Source organism: Narcine bancroftii, chromosome 1 (assembly GCF_036971445.1).
Source record: "Narcine bancroftii isolate sNarBan1 chromosome 1, sNarBan1.hap1, whole genome shotgun sequence".
NCBI lineage: Eukaryota > Metazoa > Chordata > Chondrichthyes > Torpediniformes > Narcinidae > Narcine > Narcine bancroftii.
The window spans coordinates 5,310,940-5,329,167 of record NC_091469.1 but is presented as its reverse complement, the minus strand read 5'-3'; the positions used below and the strand labels follow the sequence as shown (position 1 = coordinate 5,329,167).

Genomic DNA, 18,228 nt, shown 5'->3' with positions numbered 1-18,228 from the left:
ATATTTTTTACTTGCAGTTCTGGTGAGGTGGGATTTAAACACTGGTTCTTATCTGGACCATGACACAGTGACATAACTATTGTACTATCATAGCCAGTTCATAGCAATGTTGATCTAAATATGTTGAGAATGTTTTTGAGCTTGCGATGTATAACTTGTTAAATGTACTTAAATCACAAATTATATTGGTGATTCTGTTGCTAGCAAGGTGGATAATTGTAGGTGAAGGGGATGACAGATAGGCATAGCAATGGGCCATAGCATAGAAGAGCAGGGAGGGTATGAAACAGCAGAGAGGCCACAACTGGAGTCTTGTGTACAATTCTGGTCATCATGCTCGAGGGAGAACATGACTGGACTGGAGAGGGTACAGAGGAGATTCACCAGGATGTTTCCAGGATGGAATGTTTCAGTTACAAGGAGAGAATGAAAAGGCTGGGTTTGTTTTCCTTGAAGTGGAAGAGATGAAGGGGGTCTGAGGGAAGTACAGTAAAACTCCTGTTTTCTGGCACCAATGTGGATTGGTAGATACCGGATAAGTGAATGTTCCAGTTACATGAGATTGTGTAATGCGTGGATTGGTGAACTAATGCCAAAGTGTGTCAATTTAAAACCCGTATTTTTTTACCTATTTATTTTCCGCAATTTTTTTTGCCATCTTTGCTTGAGGCTGCCGGTTGCTTGAATTCCGGATAACAGGGGTTTTACTATGTGTAAAATTATGAGGGGTATGTAGTATGTAGCAGGAAATAATTTCTTCAAATTATTGGGCATAGCTTTATGCTGAGGGTTTAGAAAGGATTTGAGAGAGCACCTTTTCACCCAATGAGTGACTGGGATTGGAATGCACTGCCTGAGTGAGTGTTGGAGGAGCGCTCACAAGTATCTCCAGGCTTAGGAAGGTATAAACCAAGCGCTGTAAATAAGAATCATAGACATTGGTACTTGATGGTCAGCATGGAAACACAGGCTATGTTGTATGACTCTCCAGCACCGCATGAGTCCCTATTGGCACCAGATCATCTGAGCATTCCATCCACAGTGCTAGTGTAGAAACACAATGGAAGTCAGTGTTTCAGGTGGGGGTGGGGGGAGCAGAGAAAGTGTAGAGAGAAAGATCAGACAGAGGCTTATCCCCTCCCTTATGTTAATTGTCAGTGGCAGCAAGGTGGGTAGTGAAGGTGTGATACTGCAGGTTGGAAGTGTGCTGTGCTCCTCATGCATCCATCCTCAATGCCCATCACCCTTCCCTCCATCTCCCACGATGCTTCAGGGAGAACTATCTACAATGGATTATACTTGCAATAGAATGATACTTTGGCGAGGGTCAGAAGAAAGAATGAGTTTGTGATATTACATAGATTTTACAGCACAGAAGCAGGCACAGGGCTAATTGGCCAAACATGATCCTCCTTCATCAACAGTATCTCCTTAACAGTTGTTTCTTCTTGAGTATTTTCCTACCTCTATACTATTCATGTCAACCAATCCGAATGGTGGTGCTAAACATTTTTACCACTTGGATTTTTTTAATGACTATCTTATATAATGACCTCATTTTGGAAACTCCCATTTTCAGCTTGCCGGGTCTTACAAAGACTTTTATTAGGGCAACTCCTCTTTTCTAAAGAGCCCCAGCCTGCTCAGATAATGTATCTCCTAAAATTGCTCCTGAAGGTTTGGCTGAAGGTTGGCAACTTAAAAACGGTGCTCTCAGATTTCACCCTCAACGTGTGGACTTGGGCTCTGTCCTTTCCCATTCCACCCCCACCTTCCTTCAGCATCCACTGCAGTCTTTTTTTTTCACGCAGGCTCCAGACTTAATCACGGGTTCAGTCGGTGCTCAGCTCCTGTCATGGGAGAGCTGGCTCTGCAGCAGCTACTGCAGGCTTCAGCAGAATGAGATTCTATTTTGCGCTGTTTCCTGTTCCTCACTGCCCTGTTGCCATAGCGACCGTGTTAGCTCAAGGAGGTCTGTTTCCCTTCGCCTGTCAGAGAAAGAAAGCAAAAAAAAAAGCCCGAAAGCACTGAGGCACTTTCTGAAGCTGGGGCTGAGAGCGAGGGCAGAGTAGCTTTGCCTCACTGACTATGAGCAGGGTTAATTAAAATTAAAAAAGACGATAGTGCCTCGTTTAGCCATTTCTAAATATTCGCCTGCTTTGACTTCTGTTACAGCAAGGGTAAATTAGCCTATATGAGCATTTAAAAGGAATTTCATCAACTAATTGCCAACCACCATCCCTCACTCGAATCCAGGGTTGCCAATACCTCAGCCATGTCCTGAAGCATCCTGGATAATAGGTGACTCAGGAGAAAATTAAGGCATTAATCAAAGTGTTTTCTTCACTGAGTTCCTTTTGAAAAGTTTTAACAGTCCTATACATATTGAGAGGGTGAATGACTGTTTTCCCGGGTGGGGCAGTTGGAAGTGGCACATAGTGTGTCAAAGCCTCCAGGAAGGCATCCAATTTGAGTTGGCAACTGGAAATGACCCTTCTTTTTCAAGGGAGGAGAAGTGACCATATACCATTGATCTTCAACCTGTCACAAGATTAGAAAAACATAGGAGGAATTTTTCATTTTTAACTCCAGTGTGTTAGGCGTTACCTAGAGAGGAAAATGAAGATTTGCATGATTTCTTTCCACTTGGAATAATTGAATCAAAGCAAAATGCGTAATTTGCAAACCTCCCTGATCAGAGAAGGGAAAATAATGTGATGGAACATTTGACTTTTCTCTCGCTTCATCTCCCAGGTTTCTGTTCTCTCTTTACCTGACGGTGTTAACTCTCACTGGGGTTCAAAGATCCAGAATATATTGACCTTCGCAGGGATTCTGGTTCTCTCCTCAGAAGCTGGTGCCCTTCACAAAATCAGAGTTGTATAGCATAGAAACAGCCCCTTTAGCCCATCATATTCATGCCGGCCATTGTACCTATCTTCACTAATCATATTCACTTGCATTAGGACCATAGCCTGTGCATTGGCAATTCAAGTACTTATCTAGATGCTTCTTGAAAGTCATGAGAGTCATGAGAGTATCTGTCTCCATTACTGCTTCAGGAAATGCATTCCAGGCTTTATCCACTCTCTCGGTAATATAAAGTCCTCTCAGATCTAAACCTTCTACCTCTCATCCTAAATCTGCACTCTCCTGTCTTTGACACACACTTTGGGGAGAAAATGAATACCTTACCTATCCTCCTCATAATTTTATATTTGGTCTCTTCTCAGCCTCCACCGCTCCAGGGGAAGCAGTCTATCTAGTCTCTCCTTAGAGCCATAATGCTCTAATTCAGCCAACCTCCTGGGGTACAAGCTAGAATTTCTCCTCAAGGTGTTGACTGTCTCCGGGATGCAGATCCCTTCTCTACAGAGGGATTTGACTGTCCCTGGGATGCAGGTCCCTTCTGCACTGAAGGTGCTGACTGTCGCTGGGATACAGGTCTGTTCTGTACTGAACTGCCAGTACCTGAACTACTGAAAATGATAGGCAGGAAAGTTCAGCTCTAGCAATCCAGTTCACACTCAATGATTTTGATTATTTCTGTCCACGTTGCTCCCTATCCCCATCTACCAGTTGCTATACCCTTGTCCCAGAACCATATAAAACTCTTAAAATGTAATCCCAGAAAAGCACCTGAAGGTCTTTAATAATACAAAGAAAAACCTGAGTATTTCACGCTGATACTCCTCATTTGATCAAAAGTAGTTCAGTTGTAGTAAATTTGAGAACACTATCTGTAATATAGTCAAGAAGGAAGGACTACATCATGCCTGCCTTCATTTGTTGGGGCACTGAATCCAAAAGTTGGGAAGTCATGTTGCATCTGTGTTAAACTTTGGTTAGACGCTATTTGGAGAACTGTGTGCAATTCCGTTCACCACATTGCAGGACAGATGTGGAAGCTTTGGAGAGGTCACAGAAGAGATTCACCAGGATGTTGCTAGTTTTGAGAGTACGAACTATAAGCACAGGTAGGACAAACCTAGATTGTTTTCTCTGGTGTGTTAGAGGCCGAGGGGAGACCTGTTCAAGAAGTACTGAATATAAAATTATGAGAGGCATAGAGAGGGTAGATTGTCAGAGTCTTTTACTCGGGGTGGAAATGACAAATACCAGAAGATATTGTTTAAAGGTGAGAGGAGGAAAGTTTAAAGATGATATTTGAGGCATTTTTTTTTACACAGTGTCTGGTGTGAACGCCAAGGCAAGTAGTGGAAGCAGATATGATACAGCATTTAAGAGGCATCTAGTCCAGCCATTCCCAACCTTTTATCAGCTCTGGCCCCTCCTAGGACTCCGCTCAAAGTCTATGGCCACCCTTCCCTGCGAAGCAGTCAAGTTTAGTTTCCTCAGTACTTTTCTCCTACCAACTACATAAAAGATTTAAAAATGTGCATGTTACATAAGGTGAAAAGAAAACAAGGCTTTTAATTAAATGCGCGGTGGCCCCTGTTGATAATGGGTGATCTAGGCAACTGCACGAACAGAAAGGGAATGAAAGGATATAGACTCCTTCTGGCAGATGGGATTGATTTAATTTGGCATCATGGTTGATAGCACAGAGATCATGGACCAAAGGGCCTGTTCCTCTGCTGTACTGATCTGTCTTCTTGAAGAATAGTGTAAAATACTAAATGTTGAAAGTGAAATAAAGAACAACAAAATTTCAGAGCTCTTCTCCATCTTAATTTCATACTTTGCAGAGAATGGTTAATATTTCCCTTCTGGAGTAAAATACTAAGTATCAATAATTATAACTACCAGATTATCATAAAAAACAATTTATACCCCTTTTCTTGGTCTCCTCTATGTGCAACTTCAGATCCATCCACGTTAACTGCCCTCTGAAATGGCTTAGCAAGTCACTTAGTTGAAGGACCTATTAGAGGTGGAGAATAAATGATGAGTTTGATGGCATATTTCATATCCTGTGAATACAGCAGGTCCTCACGTAACATTGTTGATGGATTCTTGGAAAGTGTTACTTTAAGTGAAAGAACATTAACCAAAACCAATTTTACCAGAGGCTCAATGATAAAACAAGAGCTAAGTTCCTATGGTTTATTTCTGGTCACAAAAACATCACCAGACTTCTAAATAATGACCATAAACGCTTCTAATATTAAATATTGAAATAAATGTGTGCAATACAGACACTTAAGAAAGATTAATAAAACCAAATTTTAAAAAATTAATCAATTTTGGTGAATGAATGAGTGACGGCTTCTGTAGTGGTAGTGAATAGTATAGGGAGGGAGGCTACTGGGATCCCGCAGAGATCATCATCACTGAGGGCAGAGAAACGCTTGGTTGTCATCATCACAGGAAGTGCAGGTGGGAGAGTTGCAAGAATACCAGGTTGTTGCCTCAGATTGGGGTGCAGTGATGGGTGGTATTGATGATCGTGGTAATGCTGGTGCTGTGATTGCTTGAACTTCTTGATTAGCTGGGGGGGGGTTTTGTAGGCGCAGTCAACAGAGGTGAACAGTGCACATAGCAACAGGAATAAATCAAGGAATAAATGTTTGAAAAGCAAAAATTGGAAGAAGCAGCAGCACATACCAGCATTCAGTTCAAACCCAAACAATAACAAAGTGTGGTGCAGTATTTTTTTTCCCTAATCAAGATTATACCTCAACCATTTTGAACAAAATGGCATTATTCAGGGATTTACTGTACATGAGAAGGCAATAAGAGAATCTCAAGTTGAGCCATGGGGCTTCATTATGACATTAGCAATGAGTATCCTCTCAGGAATAAGCTAGAAATGGTTCTATCAGGCAGGTGCAGCATAGATTCAGGAAGGCAGGTCTTGTCTGACAAACTTATTGGAGTTCTTTGGGAATGTCATGGCCATGGTGGGCAGAGGGGAACAGGAGGATGTTGTGTACTAAAGATAAGGATGCATATAGTTGTGGGTAATGTAGAAGATTGGTTAAACAACGAAAGTTGGGATAAATGAATGTTTATCTGGATGACAATCAGTGGTGAGTGGAGTGTCATAGAGGCCAGTGCTGGGCCCATAACTGTTCATGTTATACATCGATGATTTGGAAGAAAGGGCAGAGGGTAGTGTATCTATATTTACTGATGACAATAACAAGTGGAAAAGCAAATTGTGCAAAGAATATGAAGAACCTGCAGAGAGAGATAAAAATAGGTTAGGTGAGCAGATGAGGGTTTGGCAAATGGACTAAAATGTTGGTAAATGCAAGGTCTTCTACTTTGAAATGAAACATAGAAGATCAGATTATTACTTAAATGGTGAAAGATGGAAGCATTCTGTCATGCAGAAGGTCTTGGAATTGCTAGTGCAACAGGTTATGAAGAAGGCAATGGAATGTTGGTCTTCATTGCTGGAGGGATTGAATTTATGAGCAGGGAGGTTCTGTTGCAATTGTGGAGTACTGTGTGCAATTCTCGTCTCCATTCTTGAGCAAAGATATACTGACATTGGAGCCAGTGCAGAGGAGTTTCCCAGGTTGATTTCAGTGGTGAGGGGATTAGCCTATGAAGAGAGATTGAGATCCTTGGGTCTGTATCCTTTGGAATTCAGAAGAATCAAATGAGATCTTTTAGAAACATAGAAAATTATAAAAGGGAGAGATAAGATAGAGGCTGGAAAGTTGTTTTCACTGGTAGGTGAGATTAGATCTACGGGACATAGCCTCAAGATTTGAGGGAGTATGTTTAGGATGGAAATGAAGAGGAACCACTTTTTTTCAGAGAGTGGTGAATTTGGGGATGTTTCTGTGTAGGTAAGCAGTGGAGGGTGTCTCGTTGAATATACTTAAAACACAGAGAGAGATTTTTGATGTTGGGGAAGTAAGGGTTATGGGGAAAAGGCAGGTAAGTGGAATTTAGTCCATGACCAGACACGATCTAATTAAATGGCAAAGAAGGCTCGACAGGTCAAATAGTCCATTTCCTGCTCCTATTTTTTATATTCTTTGTACAAAAGTAAGTTTGTATTCAGCAGTGGCTCTCTTGCTTGCCTGTCAGAATATCATAGGTTCCAGACCTATTTCAAGGACTTGATAATGCAAATTGAGGCTGATAGACTTGGGGCAGTTCTCAGTGAGTGCTGTGCAATTGGAATTTCTGATTTTCAATTTAAAAGAATACTGAAATTTAGGAAAAGAACTGCAATTGAAGTAAAAAGGGTGCTTTTTAAATTTAGTTTTCATGTACTGAAATGGTTCTTCTGTGTGGTTCTCTTCATATACCTTGTACAAAAAATGGGTATCACTGGTAAGGCTAGTGTTTATTCTCCAACCCTAACTGTCCTTGAGGAAGAAAGTGGGGCTGAGCCACTTTCTTGAACCTCTGCAAACCCATGGCGAAGGTACGTTACTAATGATCTTTGATGTCACACTTGCTCAATACTTCATGTCAAGGGTAATCTCTTTAACCTCACTTCTGGACTTCAGCACTTTGTTCTATGTTTGGGCCATGAAATTCTAGAACTCAGTGTTACTGATACAGCTGTGTGTCTTACCTGAAGGCAGAGTCACCAGAATGTATTGCCTTCTAATGTAAAAACAAAATGAAGTCAAGTGTAGGTCCCCCTACAGACAGAATGATGAGACTTCATCATAGGGAACTGAGAAATGGCAGAGCAATTAAACAAATAATTTGGTTTTGGTTATACTGAAGAAGATGCAAGTAACTTCCAGAAATGTTAATGAACTAAGAATTTATTGAAGATGAGGAACTAAAGGAAATAAATGCAAATAAGAAAATAATGCTGGAGAAATTAATGGCTCTGAAAGCTGATAAATCCCCCGGGTCCAATAATTTGCATTCCGGAGTACTAAAGGAAGTTGCACCCGTGGATGTATTAGTCATTATTTTCCCGAATTTTGTGGATATTGGAACAGTTCCTGCAGACTCGAGGGTGACAAATGTAACCCCGTTATTTTTAAAAAATGGAAGGACTGAGAAAACAAGAAGCTGCAAACCATCAGTACTGGGGAAATTGCTAGACACTATTATAAAGGACGAGGTAACAGACACTTGGAAAATATCAGAGGGATCCATATGAAGTCGCCATGGATTTCTGGAAACAAAAATGTGTTTGACAAAACTATTGGAGTTTTTTGAGGATGGAACTGGTAGAATAGATAAGTGAGATGAGTGCCTTTGATAAAGTTTCACATAAAAGATTAGTATGTTAAATTAAATTAAGGTAATTGGAGGCACAGTTAGCACCATGCTGTTACAGCACCAGTCATCAGGGGTCTAATCTGGTGCTGTTTGAAAAGAGTTTGTATGTTCGCCCCGTGTCTGCGCGGGTTTCCTCCAATTGCTCTGATTTCCTCCCACCATTTAAAACATTGGGGGTGTATGTCATTTGGGTGTATTCGGGCGGTACGGGTTTGAGGGCTGAAAGGGCCTGGTCCTGTGCTGTGTGTCTAAGTAAATAAATACACAAATCGCAGGCATTGAAAAATAATTGGTCAGAGATGGAGAGAAGGAATAATGAGATCTTGTTCCATGTGGCAGAAGGCTACTAGACGGACACTGTACCTGAGGGTTTGGCTTTTCATTTCATAATTTAACTACTTAGATTGGGAACAGAATATCTGTGTACAACTTCTCAGCTTTTCATCAACCCTGCACTGGGTGGATTTATGAATTGTGAGGAGAATGCAGAGGCTTCTGGGTGAGTAATTGAGCATAAACATGACAGATCCAAGATAAATGTGAAATTATCCACTTGGATAACGAAAATGTGGTGAATTATTTAAATGGTGTTAGATTAGGTAAAATGAGTTGCGTGTTCTTATCAAAGAATGAATGCAAACAGGCAGGTGCAGCACACAGTTAAAAAGACCAATAGTATGCCGGCCTTGACACTAGGATGATTTGAGTACAGGAGCAAGGAATTTTTGATACAGGATCCTGGGAGGACCACTCTTCAAGTTGAAGTGCACAGTTTTGGTCTCTTACCTAAGAAAGGAGATGCTTTTCATAGGGGAGGGGATTGAGGGTTAACCAGACTGCTTGCTGGAATGCTGGAACTGCTGTACCAGCATTCTGTGACTGCATTTGTTTTCATTAGAGTTTTGTAAGTGATGAAGAATCTCATTGAAACTTACAAAATACTGACAAAGATTGGATAGATGATGGATGTTTCCCCAGGCCAGCATATCTCGAATGAGAGGTCACAATCTCAGATTATAGTGCAAGAGATTTAGAATCTAGATACAGAGAAGTGCCTTCACTCAGGCATGGTGAATTTGAGGAATTTACTACAGCAGAAAGCTATATAGACCATTGATACACAATGGTATACTGTTACTTGGTTACTGGCACTGAGTTTGGTTCAAATGTATGGCTGGCCCACCTTCCCTCGGAGACTCCACCCCCTGGAATCCCCTAATAAAAGCAGTAAGCCAAGTCCCTCCCTCAGTACAAGACCTGGGATTGGGCCAGAACAGGAGCATTGTCCAAGTCTTATGGCATTAAAAGCCTCTCGTCCTGCAACTCCAGTCTTTTGGTATTATTGATAGTGTACCAGTCATGTTGCTGAAGGTTTTTAAGGAGTTGGATAACATTTGGTAATCAAAAGGCATCAATGGGCATGGGGAAAGGAATGGATGATCAGCCATGATCATAATGAGGGCACAGCAGACATAAAAGGGTGGAATGGCCTACTTCTCCTCCTACTTTTCATGTTTCGATGCTGCTTAAAGGATTAAAATACAAATCACGTAAACTGGCAGGTATTTCCTCAGGTGTTTAAAAATAAGGAGAACTCTAATTGAGATGTTAGAGATGAATAAAGGTTTTGATAGAGCAGATAGAGAGGAACTACTGAACTACTTCCTCTGGTAGATAAACCGATAAGAATGGGCAAAACAGCATTGGAACATGGTTGTTCAGATGTGTAGCTGGGTGACATTTCTTCACACAAATGGTGGTGTAAATGTCGAACTCTCTCCAAGGGACATGGAGTAAAGAAACAGAGCAGCCATGATCTAATTGAAGAGGAGAGCATACTTGAAAGAATAAACAGCCTTTTGTTACTGTGGAAATGTTATCTCCTCAGGTACATGATTATACAGTGACTTTTCTGGCAGTGCAATTGGAATAGTATTTTCGTGAGTGCATTTTCATGAGAGAGAAGTTTGAAACTGTCTGCTCTGTAGCGCTCCCTTGGGAATGCCAGAATGTTCTTGGAGGAAGAGGAGGAGGAGGAAGGAAATGATGCTGCTTGAGAGACTGTTCCTTTTCCCTCCTGCATCCTCCCCACCTGGCACACAGCCAACATTGAAAAACATTGTACTGACTGAGCTGTGTGTTGGTGAACAGTTGTTTTTCAGAATGAAGTGATGTATACAATGGTGTTTCCCAAGGGTCGATATCAGGAGCGCTGTTCTTTTTGATAAATATTAATGAACTGTGCTTGGATATACAGGCATAACTTAAAGGTTTGCAGATGGCATGAAATTCAGATATGTAGTGAAAAATTATGAGAACTGCCACAGACTTGGGAGTTTGGTCAAATGGAAATCAAGAGGGTGAATAAAATTTAATGCTAACAAGTACATTTTGTTAGCTAGAATAAGTGGACAATTTTAAGAACTGATTGACCTTAAAAGATAGCAATACAAGATTGTTCTTAAAGCACATGTAATATCTTCTTTGGCTTGGCTTCGCGGACGAAGATTAATGGAGGGGTAATGTCCACGTCAGCTGCAGGCTCGTTTGTGGCTGACGTCCGATGTGGGACATGGTTGCAGCGGTTGCAAGGGAAAATTGGTTGGTTGGGGTTGGGTGTTGGATTTTTCCTCCTTTGTCTTTTGTCAGTGAGGTAGGCTCTGCGGTCTTCTTCAAAGGATGTTGCTGCCCGCCGAACTGTGAGGCGCCAAGATGCACGGTTTGAGGCGTTATCAGCCCACTGGCGGTGGTCAATGTGGCAGGCACCAAGAGATTTCTTTAGGCATTAGTTGCCCATTCAGAGCCAGCTCTTCAGCGCTTGACGTCCTGTTTTGCGGAAACTGCCAAAATGTTTGGTCTGGAAGTCAGCTTGAAGAAAACTGAGGTCCTCCATCAGCCAGCTCCCCACCATGACTACCAGCCCCCCAACATCTCCATCGGGCACAAAAAACTCAAAATGGTCAACCAGTTTACCTATCTCGGCTGCACCATTTCATCGGATGCAAGGATCGACAACGAGATAGACAACATTCTCGCCAAGGCAAAGAGCGCCTTTGGAAGACTACACAAAAGAGTCTGGAAAAACAACCAACTGAAAAACCTTACAAAGATTAGCGTATACAGTGCCTTTGTCATACCCACACTCCTGTTCGGCTCCAAATCATGGGTCCTCTACCGGCATCACTACGGCTCCTAGAACGCTTCCACCAGCGTTGTCTCCGCTCCATCCTCAACATTCATTGGAGCGACTTCATCACCAACATCGAAGTACTCGAGATGGCAGAGGCCGACAGCATCGAATCCACGCTGCTGAAGATCCAACTGCGCTCGGTAGGTCACGTCTCCAGAATGGAGGACCATCGCCTTCCCTGGCCACCGAGACAGAGGTGCACCAAAGAAGAGGTACATGTAATATAAAGGCATATTAATTAACAGAAGCATTGCATACAAATACTCAGAAGTTTGCTGAATCTTTTAAGATCACTGGTCAGGATCCTCCTGTCCAATTCTGGATATGTAGTTAAGGAGGATGTGTAAGCATTACAGATGAAGACAAGGGAGGAAGGACTTTACTTATAGAGAGAATAGAAATGCTTTCATTGGTTAGAATTCACTCGTACCTAAGTAAAGATATGGGCCCACTGCAATTCACCTAATATCACAATCGCTCCACAGCAGATGCAATATCACTGGCTCTCCACTCGGATCACCTAGACAACAGTAATACATATATCAGGCTACTCTTCATCGACTAAAGCTCAGTTTCAATACCATCAAACCCTCAGTGCTGGTCAACAAGCTCCAAAATCTGGACCTCTGCAGCCCCCTCTGCAACTGGATCCTTGACTTCCTCATCAGAAGACCACAGACAGTGTGGATCGGTAACCAAATCTCCTCCTCATTGACTATCAACCCAGGCGCACCTCAGGGATGTGTGCTTAGGCCACTGCTCTACTTGCTCTACACCTGTGACTGTGTGGCTAGGCACAATTCAAATCCCTTTTACAAATTTGCCAATGACACCACGGTTATTGGCAGAATCACAGACGCAATGAGGAAGTGTACTGGAAGGAGATAGATCAGCTCGTTGAGTAGAGTCACAAGCACAACTTTGCATTCCATGTTATCAAAACAAAGGAGATAATTGTGGACTTCAAGAGGGGGAAGTCATGGAACCAGTCCTCATCAAAGGGTCAGGAATGGAAAGGGTTCTTCAAATTCATGGATATTAACATCTCTGAAGATCTGTCCTGGGGCTTTCATGTTGATACAATCACAAAGAAAGCTTGTCAGCAGCTGTACTTCATGAAGTGTTTGGAGAGATTTAATATGTATCAAAGATTCTTGGAAATTTCTACAGGTCTACAGTGGAGAGCATTCTGATTGGTTGCATCACTGTCTGGTGCTGAGGTGCCAATGACAGGAGAAAACTACAGAGATTTGTGAACTCAGCCAGAGCCATCGCGGGTATCAGTCTTCACTCCATCAAGGACACCTACAAAAGGTGGTGCCTTAAGAAAGCAACCTTTAACCTCAAGGATCCTCACCACCCAAATCATGGCCTCTTCACACTGCTACCTTTGGAAGGGAGGTACAGGAATCTGAAGATGAACACCTAGCAGCACAAGAACAGCTTCTTCCCCTCTGCCATCAGATTTCTGAATGGACATTGAATGACAGACACTACCTCACTTTCCCTTCTTTTGCACTAATTTATTTAAAAGTACAGTAATTTATAGCAATATTTGCACTGTGACTACTGCCACAAGTAACATGACAATAAATTCTGATTCTTCTTAAAACTGTTGTGTTGGGGGGGTGGGGGTGGGCTGGTATTGGATCACAGACAGAGTTCTAGACCATTGATCCAGAATCAGGCATTCAAATTGATCTATGGGATCTTGAACTTGGAACCATCTGAAGCATTTGGCCAGTGGTATTTTCTGTGTCTCACCTCCCAATGTGCCGAGATCCTCTGTTGAAGATGTTGTTACAGGGAGGGAACACTGGAGCTTAGGACACAGGTAACTGCCTCATTAAAACAGGTGAAAAGCAAAAAAGCCAAAAAGTGAGGCATGAAGAGATCTTGGAGATGTATAAGGTTGATGGAGTTCAAAAAGATAAGAAGGGATGAGCCATAAGGAAATTGAATACTTTCTCCACAGATATGAGAATCCCTCTTAGCCTGTGTTTTGTTTCATGTTCAGAATTAATTATAGGCATTTCCCCCATTGATATTACCCATCAGAAGCTTTTCTTTCTCTCAGAGGTGCTTGAGAACTTAATTGTGATACCTTTGCCTAAACAATTCAGCTTTGTAATGTTCTGGTCCTTTTAAATTTGAAAACGGATAATTTAAGGACAAACTACGGTGCCCTCATGCAAAGGGAAAAAAGGTGACATATCTGGGTTAGAGAGATGCTTTGGTAGTCTGGTGAAATCTACAAGCAACCAAACCACATCAAAGAACTTAAGTGTATTATTTATTCCATAAAACCTGATTTACTTTCTCATGCTCTCTAAGAACAGACTTTACTGATTTAATTCACACATTGGTCCTGGATTCATTTGTTAGCTCAGTCATTTGTTCAAGTCCACCCCCAGAAATTTGAACCCACGCTCACAGCGTACTTCCTTTTTAATACAACCTTAAACGGAGACTCGGTCTCTCTTCCAACGTTGGTGTAAAAAACACTCTTCCACTTTTTCCAAAGTAGAGCAGGGCAATTCTTTATGGATTGAACAGGACTCTGTGCGGCTGCAGAGGCTGTGGGAGCACCAGAGGTGAATGCAGAGACACTCAGTGTCTCCAAGCGGACTCTCTTTTACTTCTCTTTCTCTCATTATTGGGGGTACCAAGAAATGCTCATGGCAAAGCTTTGTTTGCCATTACAGCAAGCAAAAATAGAAGTATATGGTGTACTTTATATTTTTTGTATTATTAAATGACAAATATCTTATTGTCGATCCTTGCATCTGATGAAATGGTGCAGCCGAGATAAGTAAACTGGTTGACCGTTTTGAGTTTTGCGTGCCTGATGGAGATGTGGGGGCGCTGGTAGTCATGCTGGGGAGCTGGCTGATTGAGGACCTCAGTTTTCTTCAGGCTGACTTCCAGGCCAAACACTTTGGCAGTTTCCGCAAAGCAGGACGTCAAGCGCTGAAGAGCTGGCTCTGAATGGGCAACTAAAGCGGCATCGTCTGCAAAGAGTAGCTCACGGACAAGTTTCTCTTGTGTCTTGGTGTGAGCTTGCAGGCGCCTCAGATTGAAGAGACTGCCATCCGTGCGGTACCGGATGTAAACAGCGTCTTCATTGTTGGGGTCTTTCATGGCTTGGTTCAGCATCATGCTGAAGAAGATTGAAAAGAGGGTTGGTGCGAGAACACAGCCTTGCTTCACGCCATTGTTAATGGAGAAGGGTTCAGAGAGCTCATTGCTGTATCTGACCCGACCTTGTTGGTTTTCGTGCAGTTGGATAATCATGTTGAGGAACTTTGGGGGACATCCGATGTGCTCTAGTATTTGCCAAAGCCCTTTCCTGCTCACGGTGTCGAAGGCTTTGGTGAGGTCGACAAAGGTGATGTAGAGTCCTTTGTTTTGTTCTCTGCACTTTTCTTGGAGCTGTCTGAGGGCAAAGACCATGTCAGTAGTTCCTCTGTTTGCGCGAAAGACTACACAAAAGAGTCTGGAAAAACAACCAACTGAAAAACCTCACAAAGATAAGCGTATACAGAGCCGTTGTCATACCCACACTCCTGTTCGGCTCCGAATCATGGGTCCTCTACCGGCATCACCTACGGCTCCTAGAACGCTTCCACCAGCGTTGTCTCCGCTCCATCCTCAACATCCATTGGAGCGCTTTCATCCCTAACGTCGAAGTACTCGAGATGGCAGAGGTCGACAGCATCGAGTCCACACTGCTGAAGATCCAGCTACGCTGGGTGGGTCACGTCTCCAGAATGGAGGACCATCGCCTTCCCAAGATCGTGTTATATGGCGATCTCTCCACTGGCCACCGTGACAGAGGTGCACCAAAGAAAAGGTACAAGGACTGCCTAAAGAAATCTCTTGGTGCCTGCCACATTGACCACTGCCAGTGGGCTGATATCGCTTCAAACCGTGCATCTTGGCGCCTCACAGTTTGGCGGGCAGCAACCTCCTTTGAAGAAGACCGCAGAGCCCACCTCACTGACAAAAGGCAAAGGAGGAAAAACCCAACACCCAACCCCAACCAACCAATTTTCCCCTGCAACCGCTGCAACCGTATCTGCCTGTCCCGCATCGGACTTGTCAGCCACAAACGAGCCTGCAGCTGACGTGGACTTTTACCCCCTCCATAAATCTTCGTCCGCGAAGCCAAGCCAAAGAAGAAATGACAAATAAAAGGAATTTTGAATTAAGGTGACTCAATCAATCAAGATATCAGAGGGAGGGCGAACAACACATGGTGTTGATAGTCTCATCTAAAACCTATGCAAGTCTCCTTCTAAATTTGCATTACCACTTAGAGTTTAGGAGAAGGAACCCAACTTCCCTTTCCTAGCCCAGAGATATTAACATAATTTGAAGCCCTCAACTGCTAGCCTGGATGAGATCAAGATATGTTTGAGCTCAAAATTCGTTAAATATTAAAAAAAATTAAGATTCATCTTCTACCATCCTAGTTGTCACAAGTTACAATAATAATGAAGATACCAATTAATCATCACCATTGATTTCCATTGATTCTATTACAATTAACCCATTCACAAGGTAGGAAAAGAATAATGGTGAGTTCTGTGAGCATCCAGAGGCTGCTTCTAACCATGCTTCACGTAATGTGTCAAATTACTTTCATGCTATATCCCAAAGTGTGCTTCCTAAAAGAAATCTCTTGCCCATTATCAGCAACAACTTCCACCATTTTCTGATGGAGTCCGTTCCACAAACTGACCAGTTGTTTATTACTAATATATCTACTCCAGGACCATGAAAGTTTCACACTTCATACAACTTCCCAATGAAGTCACTGCAGAGTTCTACTGGGCAGTGTGTGAAAGCACCAATTGTCTTATCTTGCAGAATTCATACTTTGTTAAAATTACCTACCACCCCCAATGGATAACTGCTGAACTACTGTGTTGTAGCACTGGTTAGCCAAGGGATAACTTCTATTTTATCAAATCTTTCTTTCTCAATGTCTTCTTTGTCAATTGCAATTTCAATTGCATTTTCACAGTATTATGTCAAAACACATTTCAAATAATTATTGAAATATTTCAGTGAGATAAAAATGTTTGTAATAGCTTGGAGAAACTAAGGCTAATTATGACCTAGGGAAAGTAAACTTCAAGAAATGTTGACAAAGATGAAAAGTAACCTGACTGAAAGAGAGCCTTTGGTTCCACTCACAAGGTGTTCAAAACAAACCACCATAAATCCAAAATAGTCTGTACAAATTTAATTCTTACCATGGGCATCACTAGTGGGGTACGTGGTGGTGGTGCGAACTGCTCTGGGAGACACCATCAGAGGGAGGGTGACACCAAAATGATGGTCTAAAAAATTTTTGTGCAGTGTTTCAGCAGACATTGATTATTTTTAGAAAAATATCCCTGTAGTTAGTTATAAAAACAAAAACATTTTTCGTAAGTCTATCTTACATGTATCAATACACCAACAAGGATAAAACTCTATGCTCATTTACTTTCTAATGAGTTCTGGTCAGAGGTGTCATTATTACCCAGTTACAACGATGCTTCGAATCACATGATTTCGTCTGCACGCGCTGCAAGCATGCTCTGTCGTTTTTGTTACTGCTGGTGTTTTTATAGTCACTGCTTTTGTCAAATTTTCTGGTGTTTTAGCTACAATATTGTGGTAATTAGTATTTGTAAATACACTCAAGCTGTGAATATGATATTATAGTGAATATGATATAATTTAAAGGTGTAATTTTAATTTTCCTAATTAAAGTTGTTAATCTCACTATTATTGCTATTATGCTCAGTGATATATGGGAATTATGATTTTTGAGTAATTATTAATACAAAAACCATTACTAAGTATTCTGTATGGTCTAGTAAAGGAGGAGGTCCATGGGTGTGGGGGGGGGGGGAGATGACACCATGACTTACCCCACTGGGTGACACCAACCCAAGTGACGCCACCTCAGATAGTGGTGAGAATGTGAAACTTGCTATCAAAATAGGTAGCTGGGATGAATCATATGGATACATTTAAAGAGAAGCTAAATAAGTAGCTGAGGGTGAGAGGAGCTGCAGAGTGATTATGGGATGAGAGTAAGATGGAAAGAGGCTCATGTGGAGGATCATCACCTTTAAAGAATGATTAGGTCAAATGGCCTCTTTCTATAATGTAACTTCTTTATAAATTCATGTAATCCCAAAATCACTAAATTAGGTGCAATCCCAGTCCATCTGAATCCTGGCCGTTGTGTATTTATATATGCACTGTGGCATGTCTTTTGAAAATGATTAAAAAAAGCACTGGGGAGTCAAGGGATAAATTATCTGCAGCTAAATCCAGCCTTTGATTTTCTCCTGTAGCCACAATATTTATTGTAGCTGGTCTAGATAAGCTTCAGGTCAATGGTGACATTCAAGATGTTGATGGTAAAGAATCTGATAATTGTAGATTTTCTCTTGTTAAAAATGGTCCTTGCCTAACATTGTATTGCATGAATTTTACTACTATGTCCAATCATGAATGTTGTCCAGATCCAGGAAATGTCAGTTTTGTCATCTGATGGGCTGTGAATGGAATGCTTCACTGCTTCAGATTTTGTGATGAAGTTTAGGCTATTAAGGAAGAATCTATGGGTGCTTGTACCTGAACTCTAGCCTGAGAAACATCTTTACTGGAAAACAAGAACTCTGCAGATGCTGAGGGTGGCAATGTTTTGGGGTTGGGATTACATCTTTCCTCTGACTACAACCAGCTTAATTTGCATGATTCTTGCCAGAAGAGTCTTTACTCTTGATGCCAATTGACTCCAGCTTGACTACGGTTCCTTGATGACATACCTCACTGGCAAGGCACTCAGAGGATGCATG

General features: G+C 41.9%; 1 long non-coding RNA gene across 1 annotated transcript in view; it reads right to left on the bottom strand.

The window, feature by feature from the left end:
- The window catches only part of LOC138763073 (uncharacterized), a 28,406-nt gene extending 16,985 nt beyond the window's left edge, over window positions 1–11,421 (bottom strand). The window contains exons 1-2 of the long non-coding RNA XR_011357314.1: window positions 11,310–11,421; window positions 4,795–4,885 (exon numbers count right to left, since the gene is read on the bottom strand). This is a non-coding gene — a long non-coding RNA (uncharacterized lncRNA). The remainder of the gene's footprint in view (window positions 1–4,794; window positions 4,886–11,309) is intronic.
- Window positions 11,422–18,228: the final 6,807 nt, after the last annotated feature.